Consider the following 8,537-nt stretch of genomic DNA (forward strand, 5'->3'; position numbering starts at 1 on the left):
CCATGGACTGCAGCCCACCAGGCTCCTCTGTCCATGAGATTTTCCAGGAAAGGACACTGGAGTGGGTTGCCATTTCCTTCTCCAGGGGATCTTCCCAACCCAGGGATCGAAACCAGGGCTCCTGCACTGCAGGTAGATTCTTTACCGACTGAGCTACAAGGGAAACCCTGCGAGGGGGGGTAATTACCCCGGGGTAGTCGCTAGGAGTCGGACAGGACTGAGCGACTTCACTTTCAATTTTCATTTTCATGCACTGGAGAAGGAAATGGCAACCCACTCCAGTGTTCTTGCCTGGAGAATCCCAGGGACGGGGGAGCCTGGTGGGCTGCCGTCTATGGGGTCGCACAGAGTCGGACACGACTGAGGCGACTTAGCAGCAGCAGCAGTAAGTGGCTTGGTTCCTTCCCTTCTCCTTCTTTGGGAACGCGGTGCTTGTAACAAGGGTGCACCTTCCACACCCCGCGAGAAAAAAAAAAAAAGGCCAGTAATTCTCCATAAGGTGGACTCTGAACGCTCTTCGCAGGTCCGGTCTGCCGGCACCTGCCTCCAACCCCCTTGAAAGCTACAAGCCCGGCGGCCCTCCGCCAGCCGCCACCTCTGAGTCTCTCGGTGAACGGGTGTGTGTGGCGGGGGCGGGGGGGGGGTGTGTGGAGTCGGGGGGTGGGGTGGCCTCTCTCAGCCGCGGGCATCGCCGGCGCCCGCAGCCGGACAGGCCTCGCCCGTTTTTGGATTCTCCAGCTTGGCACCCGTCAGGCCCGCGACGACGGCCAAAGGCAGCCCGGCCGAGGAGCCTGGAGCGTGGGGCCCCAACCACAGCGGGCCGGCGCCAGCCGTCTGGAGGGTCCCGGGGCCGCGCCTCCGCCCTCGGTCGTACCTGCCGTGCGACCGCCCCGGTCACTCTTGCGTTTGGCCTTCCGCTCGGCCGCCCGCCCCTCCTTGCTCTTGGCGCAGCCCATGGCGCCCGGGGCCCTGTGGGAACTCGAGGCCGAGCGACGCCGAGCGGGGGCCGCGCGCCCCCTGCCGGCCGCCGCCGGAGAGACCTCTTTCAAGACGTAGTTTTTTGTTATAACATTAAAATACGCTAGCCAAAGATGATTAAGAAAATGCTAAGTGGGAAGAAGAAAAAGCATCATCCAAAATCTTCCCCTTCAAACTGCTTTTGCTGCGTTTATTACTTCTTCTGAAGACTCTTGAGAGTCCCTTGGACTGCAAGAAGATCCAACCAGTCCATCCTAAAGGAAATCAGTCCTGAATATTCATTGGAAGGACTGATGCTGAAGCTGAAACTCCAATACTTTGGCCACCTGATGCGAAGAACTGACTGATTTGAAAAGACCCTGATGCTTGGAAAGATTGAAGGCGGGAGGAGAAGGGGACGACAGAGGATGAGATGGTTGGATGGCATCACCGACTCAATGGACATGAGTTTGAGTAAACTCCAGAAGTTGGTGATGGACAGGGAGGCCTGGAGTGCTGCAGTCCATGGGGTCGCAAAGAGTCAGACAGGACTGAGGGACTGAACTGAACTGATTACTTCTTTTCAGCTTTCCCCTCCCACACACACACAATGCATAGTTTTGCACCCAGCTTTTCACTTAATACTAGCATTTTCCATCTTATTATGTAGTCCGCCAGATAACTGCCTGGCTTCCATCGACACTTCAGAGTTTGCCAAAGAATGAGACTTATACTGCCATTGTATTTTACACAGAAGCCTGTTCAGACACCCCTACCCCTTACCTTATTCTTTTGTTTGTATAGCCCTGACAGCCTTATAACTTGCCCTATTTTCTCCGTCTCAGGCTGTCTCCTCTCTCCTCCTAAAATGTACTGTTGTTGTTGCATAGTCCCTCGGTCTTGTTCCACTCTTTGTGACCCCATGGACTGTAGCCAGCCAGGCTCCTCTGTCCATGGGTTTCTCCAGGCAAAATTACTGGAGTAGGTTGTCATTCCCATCTTCCCAACCCAGGGGTCAAACTCATGTCTCCTGCATTGACAGGTGAAGTCTTTACCACTGAGCCACTAGGGAAGCCCCCAAAATGTATAACCCAGCAGAATAACTTCTTTGCATGTTTTTTCCCCTTTGTTATATCCCAATAGTCCAGAACAGTGCCCAGGACATTACAGAAATTCAATATCAAGAGGTGTAAGAGAGGAAACATATCTTTAACAATCAGCAGCACAATAGTGCTTCCAGTGGAGCTAAAGTACTAGGCCTCCTGGTTCTCTTCATTAGACATTTAGTTTCTTGCTTATTTTAAAATATGAATAATGTTGCCATGAGTATCTTTGTGTTTACAGCCTTAAGGCTCTCCTTACACATGGCCAAATTGCTTTTCCAGAAAAGCAGTCCTTGTTTATACTCCCAGGAGTAACGAATGAAAGTTCCACCACTCCCTGAGAGTGATTTTTTAAACACCAAAACCACACTGTGCCACATCAAGCTGGGGGCGGGAGGGGGGGTCACTGTTCTCAATCAGTGCAGTGCTTCATGTTTCTTTCTTCTGGTTAATTACCATATGTGAAGCATCCAACCCATATCCGACTCTGTTCTAGGGTTACAGAGTGTCTAATACAAGTTTCTGCTCTTGAGGAACTTCCATCCCAGCTAGATTCAGGGAACTTGTCTGGTCACCAGATGTGTGATAATGCTGCAGGCTCTTGCTTTTTATCTGGGTTTGTGGGCAAGCTTGTTTCTTGCTTTTTTGGGGGAGCAACCCAGAATCAAAATGCTCTTGGAAAACACTGGGTGTTAAAAACAGGCACTGCCCCAGCCTCATGTTTGCTATCCATCATAATAATAACTAAATATAACTAAGCCCACAACCTTGTAAAGGTGAAGGAAAGCTCCCTCCCTTTGTGAACCAAGTCTATTTCCTTTGTTCAGATGGAGTGATTGTTTCAGAGATTTTTTTAAAAATTATGCTTGTTCAACTTATGCTAAGACTACTATATTGTCAGCAAAATTCCAATTGTGGTTGTCTTTTCTGTGTTTAAACCACACACTTAACTAAAATGAGTTGTTTAGTCACTCAGTTTTGTCCGACTCTTTGTGACCCCACGGACTGCAGCACACCAGGCTTCCCTGTCCTTCTCTATCTTCTTAAGTTTGCTCAAATTCCTGTCCATTGAGTCAATGATGCCATCTCACCATCTCATTCTGTCACCCTCTTCTCCTGCTCTCAATCTTTCCCAGCACCAGGGTGTTTTCCTTGGCTTTCCCATTAAAAAATAATAATAATAGATAAATAAATAAAAGCTAGCAGAAGTAGCCGACAGTCTTATGCTTGAGTCATCCTATCATGTATCAATCATTTCTTGGACATCCAGTTTAGTCCTTTTCACCTTAATGTTATCTGCATGAGAGCCTCACATGATAGGGACTATTATTCTTCCTATTCTACAGATGAGAATCCTCAGGCCGATCTGGTTCTCCTAGCTCCCAGGCCTCTGCTCGTACCCACTAGTCTCTCTAATCATTGTGATAGTGCAATCCACTGAGCCCTGTATGAAAAGGACTCTTCCCTGGGAAATGTTTGGAGTCTGTCCTCCCCATCCACATGCAGAACTTCCTGACTAGGGACCAAAACTCCCCTGCAGGGAAAGTGCAGAGTCCCAACCTCTGGACCACCAGGAAAGTCCTTCCTTCATTTTAAACTTTCTGTGAATAAAACTCTTCAGAGTAACATGAATCAACATTTCATCAAGTGAAGCTAATAATGTTTTTAAATCTTTAATTTTATCCCAATGGTTATTGACAATTTTTATTCATATTCCAGGTGGTGTTTATATATTTCACTGGAATGTCATGCTCATTAGTGAGTGAAAGTTGCTTGGTTGTGTCTGATTCTTTGCAACCCCATGGACTGTAGCCTGCCAGGCTCCTTTGTCCATGGAATTCTCCAGGCAAGAATAGTGGAGTGGGATGCCATTCCCTTCTCCAGGGGATCTTCCTGACCCAGGGATCGAACCTGGGTCTCCTGCATGGCAGGATTCTTTACCAGCTGAGCTACCAGGGAAGCCCATTCTTATTATGATGACTTATAAAATGTCCCCTCAGTTTTCTTATGCACTAAAATATTCCTCTATTTATAGTAATGCACAAATTCACGGTTCCTAAAAAGTGAATTAATCATCATAGATATATTTATTTCAGCCTGCCTGAGTCAGTGTTGCTATGTATAAAAGGCTGCATTGGCACACGTTATAAAAACTCCAAGCCTATCTCAAGAAATTCTCCCAGTGGAGCTGGTGGCAGAGGGAGTTTTGGGCATATAAGTTAGCATCTGGTCCCTGCCTGTTTTGTTTTATAGCCTTCTTCCAGTTTTATTGAGATATAGCTGACATACAGAACTGTATAAGTTCAAGATGTACAGCCTAACAATTTACATACATAGATCATGAAATGATCACAATATGTTTAGTGAACATCTGTCATCTCATACAGAACCAAAATTCAAGTACTAGAAAAAAAATTTTCCCTGTGATGAGAACTCAGGATTTACTAATCTCTTAACAACTTTCATATAAAACACCCAGCAGTGTTAATTATATTTATGTTATACATCTCATCCCTGGACTTTCCTGGTGGCTCAGATGGTAAAGAATCTGCCTGCAATGCAGGAGACCGGAGTTCAGTCCCTGGGTCAGGAAGATCCCCTGGAGAAGGAAATAGCAACCCACTCCAGTATTCTTGCCTGGAGAATCCCATGGACAGAGGAGCCTGGTGGGCTACAGTCCATGGGGTCGCAAAGAGTCGGCCAGAACTGACTAATTAAGCACACACACACACACACATTACATCTCTAGTACTTATTTCTGTTATAACTGGAAGTCTGGAAGTTTGTACTTTTTGATTGTCTTCATCAATTCCCCTTTCTGTCAAACCCCCAGCCCTCTGTCTCTGGTAAATACAAATCTGACAAATCTGATCTTTTTTTTCCCCCACAGCCACTCCACATATCATGTGGGATCTTAGTTCTCTGACCAGGGATCACACCCACACCCCCTGCATTGGACATATGGAGTCTTAACCATTGGAACACCAGGGAAGTACCCTGATCTCTTTTTCGGTGAGTTTGGTTTTGAAGTATAATTGATCTAAAGCATTCTGTTAGTTCCTGTTACGCATGTGCATGCATGATAAGTCGCTTCAGTTGTGTCCGTGATCCAGACCCAGACTCTCTTGCAACCTCATGGACTGTAGCCTGCCTGGCTCCTCTGTCCATGGGGTTCTCCAGGCAAGATACTGAAGTGGGTTTCCATACCCTCCTCCAGGAGATCTTCCTGACCCAGGGATTGAACCTGCATCTCCTGTGACTCCTGCCTTGCAAGCAGATTCTTTACTGCTAAGCCAGCGGGGAAGCCCATAGTTATTCAATATTTCTATACATTTCAAAATGATCACCAAGATAAGTCTGACTATGTTATGTTACCACTCAGAGATATTACATTATTATTGGCTATATTCCCCACACTGTGCATTTCATATGTATGACTCATTTATTTTGCAGCTAGAAGTTTGTGCCTCAGTCTGCCTTACCTATTTTCCTTCTCCCTCAGGCCCCTCCCCTCTGGCAATTACCTGTTTGTTCTCCACATCTATGATGCTATTTCTACTTTGTTGTTTGCATACTTGTTATTTTGTAGATTATATATTTAAGTAAAATCATACAGTATTTGTCTTTTCCTGTCTGACTTACCTCACTTAGCATAATATCCTCTAGGTTGATCACAAATAATAAGATTTCATTCCTATTTATGGCTGAGTATTATTCTTCTTTGGGCTTCTCTGATGGCTCAGTGATAAAGATTTCATCTGCCATTGCAGGAGACGGGTTTGATACCTGGGTCGGGAAGATCTCTGGAGAAGGAAATGGCAACCCACTCCAGCATTCTTGTCTGGGAAATCCCATGGACAGAAGAGTCTAGAGGGCTGTAGTACATGGGGTTGCAAAAGAGTCAGACACGACTTAGTGACTGAACAACAGCAACGATATTCTTTATCTGTTCACCTATCAATGGACATTTAAGTCACTTCCATATCTTGGCTATTGTAAAGAATGCTGCAATAACATAGGAGTGCACGTATCTTTTCTAATTAGTGTTTTCTTTGGATAAAATTCAGGAGTGAAATTGCTGGAACTTATGGTAGTTCTATTTTTAATTTTTTGAGGAAACTTCATACTGTTTTCCATAGTGGCTGCACAGTCATTCAATTTTTATTATTTCCTTTGAGTCTCCAGGAAACCCAATGAGGTTCAGAGAGGTAAGGTGACTCACTCAAGAGCATGTAGCTGATGTTAGGCGGGTTGGAGATGTCAACCTCCATCTTCTGCTTGCACATCTGGTGCCCTTTCCCTCTGACACACCTGCAAGGGCTAGAGACTTAGGACCTAAATCCTTGAATAAAGTCTTCGATTGCTGAAGACTGATCAAATGCTGGGACTCCACATCTGTGTTCATAGAAGCATTATTCACAAGAGCCAAAAGGTGGAGCCAATCCACGGGTTCACTGATGGGTAAATGGAGAAACAAAATGTGGTCTGTACCTGCACCGGGGCATTGCCTGCATGCTAAGTGGCTCAGTCGTGTCCAGATCTTTGCGACCCTATGGGTTGTAGCCTGCCGAGCTTCTCTGTCCATGGGATTCTCCAGGCAAGAACACTAGATGTCTCCTGCATTAGCAGGCAGGTTCTTTACCACCAGTGCCACCTGGGAGGCCTGCAATGGGACATTATTCAGCCTAAGAAGGAAGGAAATTCTGACACACACTATCACATAGATGAACTGAGAGGACATCATGCTAAGTGAAATAAGTCAGACATGAAAGAACAAGTATGCATGATTCCATTATATGAGGTATTTAAAGCAGGCAAATTCGTGGAGACACAGAGCAGAATGGTGGTTACCAGAGACTGTGGGGAGGGAGAAACAGGGAATTAGTGTTCATTGGGCCCAGAATTTCAGTTTGAGGAAATGAAGAGAGTTCTGTGGATGCGTGATGGTGGTGGTTGCACAACAATGTGAATGTACCTAATTCCACTCAGATGGATACTTGAAAATGGTTAAAATGGTGAATTTTCTGTTCTGTGTCTTTTACTTTGTTTTTTCTTGGCTGCACCAAGAGGCAGGTGGGATTCTAATTCCTGATCTAAGGACTGAACCTGTGCCCCCTACAATGGAAGTGAGGAGTCTTAACCACTGGCCTACCAGGGAATTCCTAGATCACAATTTTTAAAAATTAAAAAGAAGGAAAATGCTGACTCCTTTAACTGACTTCATGAATACAAGGTAAATTAGTATTAACTCAGGTCAGAGGGCAATGCCTTTGTTGGAGTATGCTCATGTGGACACTTTCTGAGTTAATGTGGTATGTACTATGGATATCTGGCCACACTGGACTACCTAGCACCCCATCCCCCTTTCCCTGGGAAACAGAATCCATCTTTTTTTTGGTAGAGTAATACATACATCCCATGGACGGAGGAGCCTGGTAGGCTGCAGTCCATGGGGTCGCTAGGAGTCGGACACGACTGAGCGACTTCACTTTCACCTTACACTTTTATGCGTTGGAGAAGGAAATGGCAAGCCACTCCAGTGTTCTTGCCTGGAGAATCCCAGGGATGGGGGAGCCTGGTGGGCTGCCATCTATGGGGTCGCACAGAGTCAGACACGACTGAAGCGACTTAGCAGCAGTAACACATACCATGAAGTTCAAGGAGACCCAGACCAGACCAGTCACATACTTCATCACTTTGGTCACTGACATTTGAGCAAACAAAAAGAAACTTTATGTCATTTGAGCAAACAAACGCTTAGAGAAATTAAGTGGTTTTTATTAGAATGTCTTCCTACTTCAGTTTGAATGCCAGAGTGATTTATAGCATGTTTACAAATTATTTAACGCTAGTTCCTTCAAAAGTTGGAGACTAATATCCCTGAGCATAACAGGACTCAGTGACTCACTTCTAACAAAGAGGATGCTGCGTAAATATGAGTCATCTGTGGCTAAATCATAAATGACATGTGCTTCTCACGAGAATGGGATGGCTGGTTCTAGGGGACACTGGCTGCCATGTTATGACGATGCTCAAGCAGCCCTAGGGAGAGGTTCATGCGGTGAGAAGTTAAGGCTTTCTGCCAATAAGCGGTGTGGACCCAAGGCCTTCAGCCAGCAGCCATGTAAGTCACATGGAAGGATCTTGGAAGCAGATCCTCCAACCCCAGTTAAGCCTTCAGATGACTTCAATGACTGCAGCCCCAGCCAACATCTGACTGTAACTTTATGAGACCTTGTACCAGAATCACCCAGCTAAGCTGCTCCTAAATCTCTTTTTTTGGAGGGCCACACTGCAGCATTTGGGATCTTAATTTGCCAACCAGGGATTGAACCTGTGCCCCCTGTAGTGGAAACACAGAGTCTTAACCACTGGACCATCAGGAAGTCTCATGTTCCTAAATTTGACTCACAGAAATAGTGAGACAATAAAAGGTTATTTTTAAAGTGATGAAATTTATTTTTTAATCGCAGTAAA

At 45.7% G+C, this 8,537-nt stretch overlaps 1 long non-coding RNA gene across 1 annotated transcript; it reads left to right on the forward strand.

The window, feature by feature from the left end:
* The first annotated feature begins 259 nt into the window (after window positions 1-259).
* LOC138987808 (uncharacterized) lies at window positions 260-7,207 on the forward strand. The gene is made up of 3 exons (XR_011464100.1): window positions 260-385; window positions 4,951-5,072; window positions 7,128-7,207. It is a non-coding gene; the product is annotated as an uncharacterized lncRNA (long non-coding RNA).
* Window positions 7,208-8,537: the final 1,330 nt, after the last annotated feature.

The sequence above is a fragment of the Bos mutus genome, chromosome 5 (assembly GCF_027580195.1).
Source record: "Bos mutus isolate GX-2022 chromosome 5, NWIPB_WYAK_1.1, whole genome shotgun sequence".
In the NCBI taxonomy this organism is placed as follows: Eukaryota; Metazoa; Chordata; class Mammalia; order Artiodactyla; family Bovidae; genus Bos; species Bos mutus.